Source organism: Prionailurus bengalensis, unplaced genomic scaffold (genome assembly GCF_016509475.1).
Source record: "Prionailurus bengalensis isolate Pbe53 unplaced genomic scaffold, Fcat_Pben_1.1_paternal_pri Un_scaffold_57, whole genome shotgun sequence".
Lineage (NCBI taxonomy): Eukaryota > Metazoa > Chordata > Mammalia > Carnivora > Felidae > Prionailurus > Prionailurus bengalensis.
In genome coordinates, this window is record NW_025091159.1 from 373747 (window position 1) to 383502 (window position 9756).

The 9756-nt window shown below is 46.5% G+C and overlaps 1 protein-coding gene across 1 annotated transcript in view; it reads right to left on the reverse strand.

Moving 5' to 3' along the window:
* LOC122478379 (liprin-alpha-1-like) overlaps positions 1-8429 on the reverse strand; it is a 46318-nt gene extending 37889 nt beyond the window's left edge. Inside the window, exon 1 of the mRNA XM_043572018.1 lies at positions 8377-8429. The gene's annotated coding sequence lies outside the window, so the exon portion shown is untranslated. The remainder of the gene's footprint in view (positions 1-8376) is intronic.
* Positions 8430-9756: the final 1327 nt, after the last annotated feature.

Consider the following 9756-nt stretch of genomic DNA (forward strand, 5'->3'; position numbering starts at 1 on the left):
AACTGTCACTTAAGCGATCCACTTCATCTAGTTGCCCTGCCATAGCCAGCCCGTCATCACAAAGCCTGCCCTGGGCAGGCACCTGACAGGGGAGGAGGGCGGCCATGGCAGTGGGGATAGGGAGCTGGGAGGCTGACACCGTCACCACCCCATGGACTCAGGCTGAGCGTGGGCAAACTGGATGGCCAGTTTAGAAGAACGACGGGTACTAGGCAAGGACTACTGGGTTTTCTTTTCTTCTGTAACAAATGCTGATGACCAAAATGTTTGCTAGGACTTCTCAGTCTTCCCTGGCTTGCTCTTATACATGTGAGTAGCCTGTTAATCACCACATCGTGAACTAGGAAAGATGAGTTCAATTTGAAGCATGTTTGAAGGCATCAAGGAGACCCCGAGGCAGTCACAACTGGAAGGACTGAGGCCCCAACAAAAGGGAAGCCCGCTGAGCCAACTCTAATGTTCAGAGTCCTCTCTCTCCCTCAACACATGTGAGGATTCTGAATTTCCTCAGGGACTGGAGGCAAGATACCAACGAGCTGCAAAGGAAACCTAACAGAAAGGCAAGCACAAAGTCGCAGCTAACCGAGCTGTGGACAGCACAGGGAGGCACCGAAAATGAGCCCGGCACTCGGCAAGCACTGCCTGAGAAGCTGACCCTTCCATCATCTCATTGTGCTGTGGAGAAAATAACTGGGCTTTGGGACCTAGCATCAAGGACGGGTCGTCGGAAATACTCCAGGCCTCCAAATGGGGACCCTGGAGGTCTACATGGGGGTGGGGGACAGCGTGAGCCCAGCTCACACTGCACCTTACAAAGACTGAGCCCCAGTCTCAACTCACTCACGCCTGAGTGGGCCCAATAACCGCCACACTCGGGGTGTATGGGATGAAATGCTGAAGGAATACAAGCACACGAAGAGCCTCTATGCTTCTCCATACAGTCCAGCACAAAAATAAAAACAAAGAAGAAATGAAAAGACAAGATAAGACAAGACAAAAAAAAGACAGAAAAGAAAAGAAAAGAAAAAAAGAAGAAGAAAGAAAAGAAAAGAAAAGAAAAGAAAATGAAAAGGAAAGGAAATGAAGGGAAAGGAAAGGCAAGGAAACGAAAGGGAAGGAAAGGAAAGGAAAGGAAAGGAAAGGAAAGGAAAGGAAAGGAAAGGAAGGGAAAGGCAAGGCTAGGCAAGGCAAGGCAAAGCAAGGCAAGGAAATGAAAGGAATGCCTGGGTAGCTCAGTCGGGGAAGCATCCCACTTTGGTTCATGTCGTGATCTGACGCTTTATGGTTTGAGTCCCGTGTCGGGCTCTGTGGTGACAGTGAAGAGCCTGGAGCCTGCTTTGGATTCTGTGTCTCCCACTTTGTCTCCCCCTCCCCTCTTCAAGTTTTGTCTCTACCTCTCTCTCTCTCTCAGAAGTAAATAATATTAAAAAAAATTATTTTAATAAGAAAAGGAAAGAAACAAACAAGCAAACAAAAAAAAGAGGGGCACCTGGATAGCTCAGTCTACTCGTTTAAGTGACCGACACTTGGTTTCGGCTCACGTTTGTTAGTTTGAGCCCTGTGTTGGGCTCTCTACTGACAGAAAACAGCCTCTCCTCAACAGTGTCTCTCTCTCCCCCGTCCTCTACCCCCACCCCTGCTCTCACCTTCTTTCTCCCTCAAGATAAATAGATAAACATAAAAAAAAAACAGGTTTTACATCATATCGACCCAAAGAAGAAAGAAGAGAAACAGACCAAGAGGAGACCCATAGACTGGAGTTATTGGATGCAAAAGTCAACTGTCCAAAAACCATTCTTGACAAATGGGAAATTTTCAGAGACTCAAAACAGATTCTCAAACTGCAAATTATCGGAGCTAAAATTAAGATCTCCAGGTGCCTGAGTGGCTCAGTTGGTTAAGCATCTGACTTCAGCTCAGGTCATGATCTCGTGATTCGGGAGTTTGAGCCCCGCGTTGGGCTCTGTGCTGACAGTGCAGAGCCTAGAGCCTGCTTCAGCATCTGTGTCTCCCTCTCTCTCTGTTCTTCCCTTGCTCCCAGTCTGTCTAGCTCTCTAACATAATTAAAAGACTAAAAAATCTTGTTAATGGCATTAAGAACTCAGTCTGTGGGTTTCACATCAGAGTAGACACAGGTGAATAGACTCAGTGAACTGAAAGATAGTTAGGTAAAAATATATCTAGACCATACACAGAGAAAACGTCCAGAAAATACAGAAGCCCAAAAGACACAGAAGATATGGTACAAAGGTCCAATAGGAACCCACAAAGTAGAGGAAACACAGAATGGGTAGTACCACTTCGCTACAAAGATAAGAATCAAAACTGATAAAAGAACCATGAGAGTGACTCCACAAAGAACACCCGAGGCAAAAAGATGTTAACAGTCATGAGAGGACAAAGATACCGCCTTCCATGGGACAACAACAACAACACTACCAGCTGACTCTTCAAGACGAGCAAATGAAGCCAGATGATGGATTGGCATGTATGAAAGGTGAACTAAAATAGCCACCAACCTGGAAGTCTTTACCTAACAGAAACATTCTTCACAGTGAAGGCAAAGTAAAGATGTTTTTCAGGCAAAACAGAAGCAAAAACAAAAATAAAAACAGAAACAACAAACAAAAACAACACACACACACACACACACACACACACACAAACCATGACTACACATCAACTACAGTCACAAACTAAAATCAATATTAAAGCAGCTTGTTGCACAAAAGAAATGTAGTCTCTGAAAGAAATATGAAAAAACAAGGCTTGCAGAACAACGTCACAACAGAAAGGGTAACTGTGAGAACAAACCTTCACAAGCATTAAGTGCACGAAACAATGACAACAACGCCAAAATCCACCTAAAACTTAAAAATATTACCCAACAAAAGGCGAAGAGGAGTTCAGTGTGGTTCAAGTGTCAAAGAAAAGAGCAGGGGCGCCTGGGTAGCTCAGTCAGTTGGGTGTCCGACTTTGGCTCAGGTCACGATCTCACGGTTTGTGAGTTGGAGACCCACGTCAGACTCTGTGCTGATGACTCAGAGCCTGGAGCCTGCTTCAGATTCTGTGTCTCCCTTTCTGCTCTGCCCCTCACCCGATTGTATTATGTCTCTCTCAAAAAACAAATAAATCTTAAAGAAAAGATAAACGGAGAGAGCAGTGTCAGGGAAGCAGTACAAGTCCTGAATCAGGCAGGGGTCAGTTGAAAATGCACCTGCCTCTAGAAATAGATATATTCCAATTACCTAACAGATCAGTGTACAAGTAAAAACTCCCTCCTACTTCTAAAGGAAGGCTAGAGACCAAAAGAACCCAGAACAGCTGGGACAAAGAAGAAACTAATAATACGGTACGTGTAAACTACTCTATCAGTCATGACATGTGCACAAATGCTGCAAGCAAAAGGTTGACTCTCAAATTCATTAGAAGGAAACTAAGCATACGCTGGTCACAAAGGTACACCTTAAAACGTAAGATCACAGACAGGTGGAAGGAAAAGATCCCCAGGCAAACCCTACCGAACAGAAAACTGATGTGGCCACTGGGACCCTCCAAGAAAGTAACCTCTATTGCAAAAAGCTCTACTGGAGACCAAGAGGAACATTTCGCGATGGAAGTTCCATCTACCAAGAGAACAAGACTTCTAAACTCGCATATACCTAATAACGCAATCTCAAAATACAGAAAAATTCACAAACAGAGAAAAGGAAAAAGAGCCACATCCATAAGCACGATGGGAGTCTTGACGATACATCTCTCAGTATCTGACAGAACTGACGACAACAGAAAACTCAAGGCAGTGGGACAGGGCTGTCCAATATGCGGTCACGTGCTGTATTGCAAGTACTTGAAACGCGGCTCCTCAAAGTGCGACGTGTGGAAAGTATAAAATGCACACCACATTTTAAAGACAACGTGATAAAAGAGAATTCAAAATCATTCATAATTTTTGCTCACACCGGCTATACACTGAAATGATATTTTGGATGTGGCTCTTAGTTATATTAGTAAACTCATTCTCGCCTATTCCTTACTTGGTTTCAAGTGGTTACTAAAATCTGAATTCTGTCATTAACAAACTTCATCTAACCTATAAATAGAGACTACTGCATTCCCCCAATACACGTTATTTTCACGTGCCCGAGGAACAGTTCATGAAAACCAATATATGCCAGGCCATTAGGAAAGTCAGCTCATCTCAAAGGACTGAAATACTGCAGGGCATATTTAGGGATTGCATTAGATTCACAGTTCATTTACCCCAACAATTCATCATGCCCACAGTGATGGGATGAAGACAGGGAGACTTCCGGTGATGACCAGTCCTGGGCGGCTGAGAGAGCACTGTCACCCCTGCCACCACAGGAGGACAGGGAGAAGCAGGCTGTTGATGAACCAGGAAGCTGACTCTCACCTGACCCTGAATGTGTAGATGCCTTGATCTTGAGAACTTCCCAGTCTCCTCAACTGTAGGAAAGAAGTTTCTGTTCCTTATTAGGCAGCCAGTCAATGTATTTTGTTACAACTACCCCAAAACACTGAGACAGATACCTTCATGGAATTAAGCTAGAAATCCGCACAAAGAGAACGAGAAAATCCCCGAAACATCAAGATGTCTTCTGCTCCTAAACATTGTGATGAATTAAGAAAAAGATGCCACAGTGAAAGTTAGGAAATAGTTTCACATAAAAGATAATAAACATTTGGCCTATCAAAACTTGTGAGATCGGTAAAGGTGTGCTTAAAGGGAGACTCATAGATTTAGAATACATATATCATAGGATAGCTCAGTTGCTTGGTGACCAACTCGTGATTTTGGCTCAGGGTATGATCCCACGGCCACAAGATCAATCCCCATCCTGGCTCCACACTGAGTGAGGAGCCTGCTCGAGATTCTCTCTCTCTCTCTCTCTCTCTCTCTCTCTCTCTCTCTCTCTCCCTCTCCCTCTCCCTCTCCCTCTCCCTCTCCGTCTGACCCTCTGCCCTGCTCATGCTCTCATTCTAAAATGAATCAACACACTAATAAGCAAATAAATACAATACACATACTGGAAAGGAACAAAGGCTAAAAATCAAATGAAGGATTTAGTTCAAGAACTACAAGATGGGACAGCAAACAATCACCAAGTAGATGGAAAACAAAAGGGCAGAAATCAGTGCTGCAGGAAACAAATAGTAAATGACAGAAATCAGAAAAGCCCAAGTTGGTTCTATGAAAAAGAAACAAAGCACAAAATCCCAATATCAAGAAGTTCTAAAGCCAATATCACACCAGATGCTGCAGATAGGAGGGCTATTAGAAACCAGTTGACACTTATTCCTTGGAAAGTTTGGGAGGTCAGAGCAAATTCCTAGAAAACAAAATGCCTCATCTAAATAGACACAAGAAGATATGGGAAATCAGAAAAATCCTATTTCCACTTAAGAAAGGTATCTGCAATGAAAACCCTTCTCACAAGGAAAACCCTACACCAGCTGTTGGCCTAGCACTTCTTCCCAAAAGCAAAGAACACACACAAAAACTCTTCTGGGAAAGCACAAGGAGTGCTTCTTCCTACGTTGTTTTAGGAGGCCAGCACGACCTGTAACCCAAACCCCAGCAAGGACAGCACAAGAGGGTGCAAGGGAACACCCACCTCTCTCTTGAATACACATGCAAGGATCCAAAGCACACTATTTACAAATGGAATCCAGTGAAGAGAGAATGCATAGACATGAGGTTTGATTTATTCTAGACGGGCAAAAGTTGTTTTAAGTTAAACCACAACATTGAAACAAATCACTTGTCCCCAAAGATGCACAAAACACATTTCAGAAAATTTAGTATTATTATTTCTTTGATGATTGTTAAAAAATCAGAGCAAACTAAAAACAGAGGAGAATTTTCATGTTTTGATCCAACTATCTACCAGTAATGCCACGGAAAGTGTCATATGTAGTGTTAAAATACTGAACTCTTTGGGGCACCTGAGTGGCTTCTAGTCGGTGAAGCGTCTGACTCTTGATTTCAGCTCAGGCCATGATCTCACGGTTCATGAGTTCAAGCCTCGCATCAGATTCTGTGCTGACAGTGCGGAGTCTGCTTGGGATCCACTCGCTTTCCCCCCTCTCACTCCCCTTCCCATGCATGCTCTCTAAATCAATAAAGAAAGAAAGAAACTTTAAAAAATATTAAGTATACAAAACATTAGGAAAACCTTCTCTCTCGTATCTGGAAGGAGACAAGGACACCTACTCTCACCACTTCCATTCAACACAGTACTGGAGGCCCTAGCCAATCCAAGGCAAGAAACATACAAATGGTTATACTATTGGATAGAAACAAAAGAAACTTACGATAAGGCAACACAGAGAATGTAAGGCAGACATACACAAGAATGTGAAAACCTCTGCCATTCACAGATGGATTCCACACACATAGAAAGAACTCATTCAAATCAACAAAAACCAAAACACACAACCTAATCACAAAGTGGCTTCCAAAAGGCAATTATTATACAAAAGAAACACGTAAGTGGCCAAGACACACACAGGGGCGGGTCCCACGAATACACCATACCTCCCAGCACCTGAGCCCCAGCAACCAGCTAACACACGAGTAGAAGCAATACCAGGCATCAGCCAGCCTTGAGCTCCCGTACGCTGTTGCTCGTGGGGAACAGACACGTGCCATCACTCACGCCCTGCTCCTCCAAGGCAACCCAATACGATGCATGTGGATCTGCAGGCAGCCTCTGCACAAACCGGAGCACCCACAGGAGAAAGAATAAACCGTGCTGTGCTCACACACTGGGCCTTTGACAGCAGGGGAGGACCAGCACAGCCACGCAAGGAAAGCAGGTGCATTGCGCACACACAGCGCTCAAGGGTTGGCTCAACATGAAGCGAAGAACAAGCCAAAGCCATCGCTGGTGAAAGTCAAGACCGTGGTTACCTTTGGAGGACGTTCGGTGGGAGTCAGTAGGAGGTAGGAAGCACGGTAAGGTTCCATTTCTTCATCCAGGTGGTGGTTCCAAGAATGTGTTCGCTGAGTGGAAGGTATGGAAGATCAGCTGAAAGTAGTGGCCTAGGATGTTCCAAATGTCCACCGTGTGCCACACAAAAATGCAGCTCTGTGCGGGCTGCTAACCCCCAAGAGAAGCAAGGAAGCCCCACCCATCTGAGTGCAGAATCAGGAAAGAGCATCCAGACACCCCAGGAGCTACCGCCACACCCTCTTCGCCTCCAGCTGTTCATCTGGGGGAGTCCACATCGCCTTCCTAAACATAATTGGCCACAAGACACTGAATGCAGAAGCAGCTGGAAGAATAAAGATCTTGCACTAAGCCAATGCCAATGCCAATGCCATGCTTCTACACAGCGTTGTTCTGAAAATGTACGTATTTTTTGCACGAAAGGTATGAGTACGTTAATCTGTACTAATTTATCGTCTTTAAGTGAATTCATCACATGTGAGATGCTCGGATTTGGTTTGGTTTCCTTAATGTTTGTTTTTGACACAGAGACAAAGGACACGTGAGGGGAGGGGCAGAGGGAGAGGGCCACAGAGAATCTGAGACAAGTCCAGGCTGGCAGCTGGCAGCACACAGCCCCACATGGGGCTCTAAACTATCAACTGTGATATCACCACCTGAGCCAGAGTCGGACCCTTAACACAGAGAGCCACCCAGACGCCCGCGTCAATTCTCGGTTTAACCTCACCACAGAAGAGATCAAGAGACACAACCCCCACACACGAAGGCTCTCTGGGGCCCTCAATAATTCCCTGATGTCCAAGTGTCCCGACACCACCGAGTCTGAGAAACACTGACCCAGGGAACAAATGACACTCTCCCCTTCTTCTCCTCAACTTCCCAATTTCTATAGGGTTTCCCCAGCTCACCAGACTCTCTAGGGCCTGGCCCACAGGACGCAAGGGCCTAATCGGCCTTTGTTTGTGGCAGCCGCCTCGGGGGACAGAACGTGTGCAGCCTGTGCGGGGTCAGGGGACGGACAAGGCGGGAAGGTCTCCGACAGCCTCTGAGAGGGCGGGCGGCACACTCCTTACACGACAGCCGCGGCTGAGGCGGGCACCCGGAGAACCTCCCAGAAGCCACTACCTGCAGGGAGAAGGGCCCTTACCGCCTGCCGAGCGGTTAAGCCAGCACTGCCACGGGAGGCGCTCCCATGCACACCCCACCGCCACAGAGCGGCCACCATGACTCACGAGAGCCTGCGGGCATCCACACGGACAGGCCGGCCTTCCGCCCGAGGGTGGCCAAATGCTGTCCCCCAAGTGAACAGAACCAGGGCGCCCCGAGCCACCCGGCCTCTCACGGCTGGCACTGTGGCCTCTGCGGGAGTCCGAGCGGCGCTGGGTCCACCAGAACTCACCTGCCTCGATCGGGACGGTCTTCGGAGAAACAGGGGCCCCAGGGCGACATCCTCCTAGGTGGAACACTTCTAGCAAGGGGGAAGCCTGATGCTCAGAAGAGCACCTCCCTCACCCCCCACAGCGCATGCGGGCTCCTACCGCCTGCAAGAGCCGCCGGCCTCCCGCCCACCTCTCCGCCTGGCAAATGCGCTGTGGCGCCAGCACCAACGGAAACTACTGTGTCAGGGCGGAAAGACTACCGGGTGGGATGCTGCACCCACCCGGACGCACTGGGGTACAACGTCAGAGGCGAACCCGATCTCAGCTGCGGACCTTGGGCGATGGACACACATCAGCACAGGTTTGGGGCTGTGACAAAGGCCTCGCCCTGGTGGGGGGTTCGGATACCTGCTCAGGGGAGAGGCTGTGCCTCAGTAAGGGCAGGTATGTGTGTGAAATCTCTGGAGGATCCTCTCACCTTTGCTAAAACTGCTCTAGAAAAGTAGGCAAGAAGCCAAAACCACCCCCAAAAATATGCATGGGTGGGCCTCCGTGCAATCACGGAGCTTAGCCTGTAGCACAAGCCTGTTACCTTGGAATCACTGTCTTCTTTATCCACTGATAGGATGGCAAGGGAAAACAGTGAACTCCAGAAGCTTTCCCTCTGTTTCTGAAGTAAGAACACAGGCATCTTGCCTTTGGGTTCCCACGGTAGATGACGGAAGCTTCCCTTTGCCGTACCCTTATGTGTTTCATATCTATCCATATCTTATTCCTGAGACCATCAGCTTGCCAGGAGGTTGTCCTAGTCATTGCATCCTAAGATTTATCTCATTTTCTGGACCACATGCTTCCCTGGGGAATTCCATCAGACATCTAAAGCAGTTAATATCTATGCTTCTCAAGCTGTTCCACAGAATAGAAATGGAAGGAAAACTTCCAGACTCATTCTACAAAGACAGCTTTACTTTGATTCCCAAACCAGACAGAGATCCAGAAAAAAAAAAAAGACTACTACAAGACAATATGCCTGATGAATGAGAATACAAAAATTCTCAACAAGATACTGGCAAATCAAACGCACAGCATATGAAAAGAATTTTTCACCATGATCAAGTAGGATTCCTATCTGGGCTATAGGGCTGCTTCAATATTTGCAAATCAACCAATAGGATACATCACATTAAGAAAATCAGAGGCAAGAACCACATGATCCTGTCAATACAGGCAGAGAAAGCATTTGAAAAAACATAGCATCCTTTCTTAATAAAAACCCTCAAGAAAGTCAGAATAGAAGGAACATATGAAAACATCTTAAAAGCCACGTATGTTACAAGCCCACAGCTAATATAATTCTCCTGGGGATAAACTGAAAACTTTCCCCCTGAGATCAGGAACAT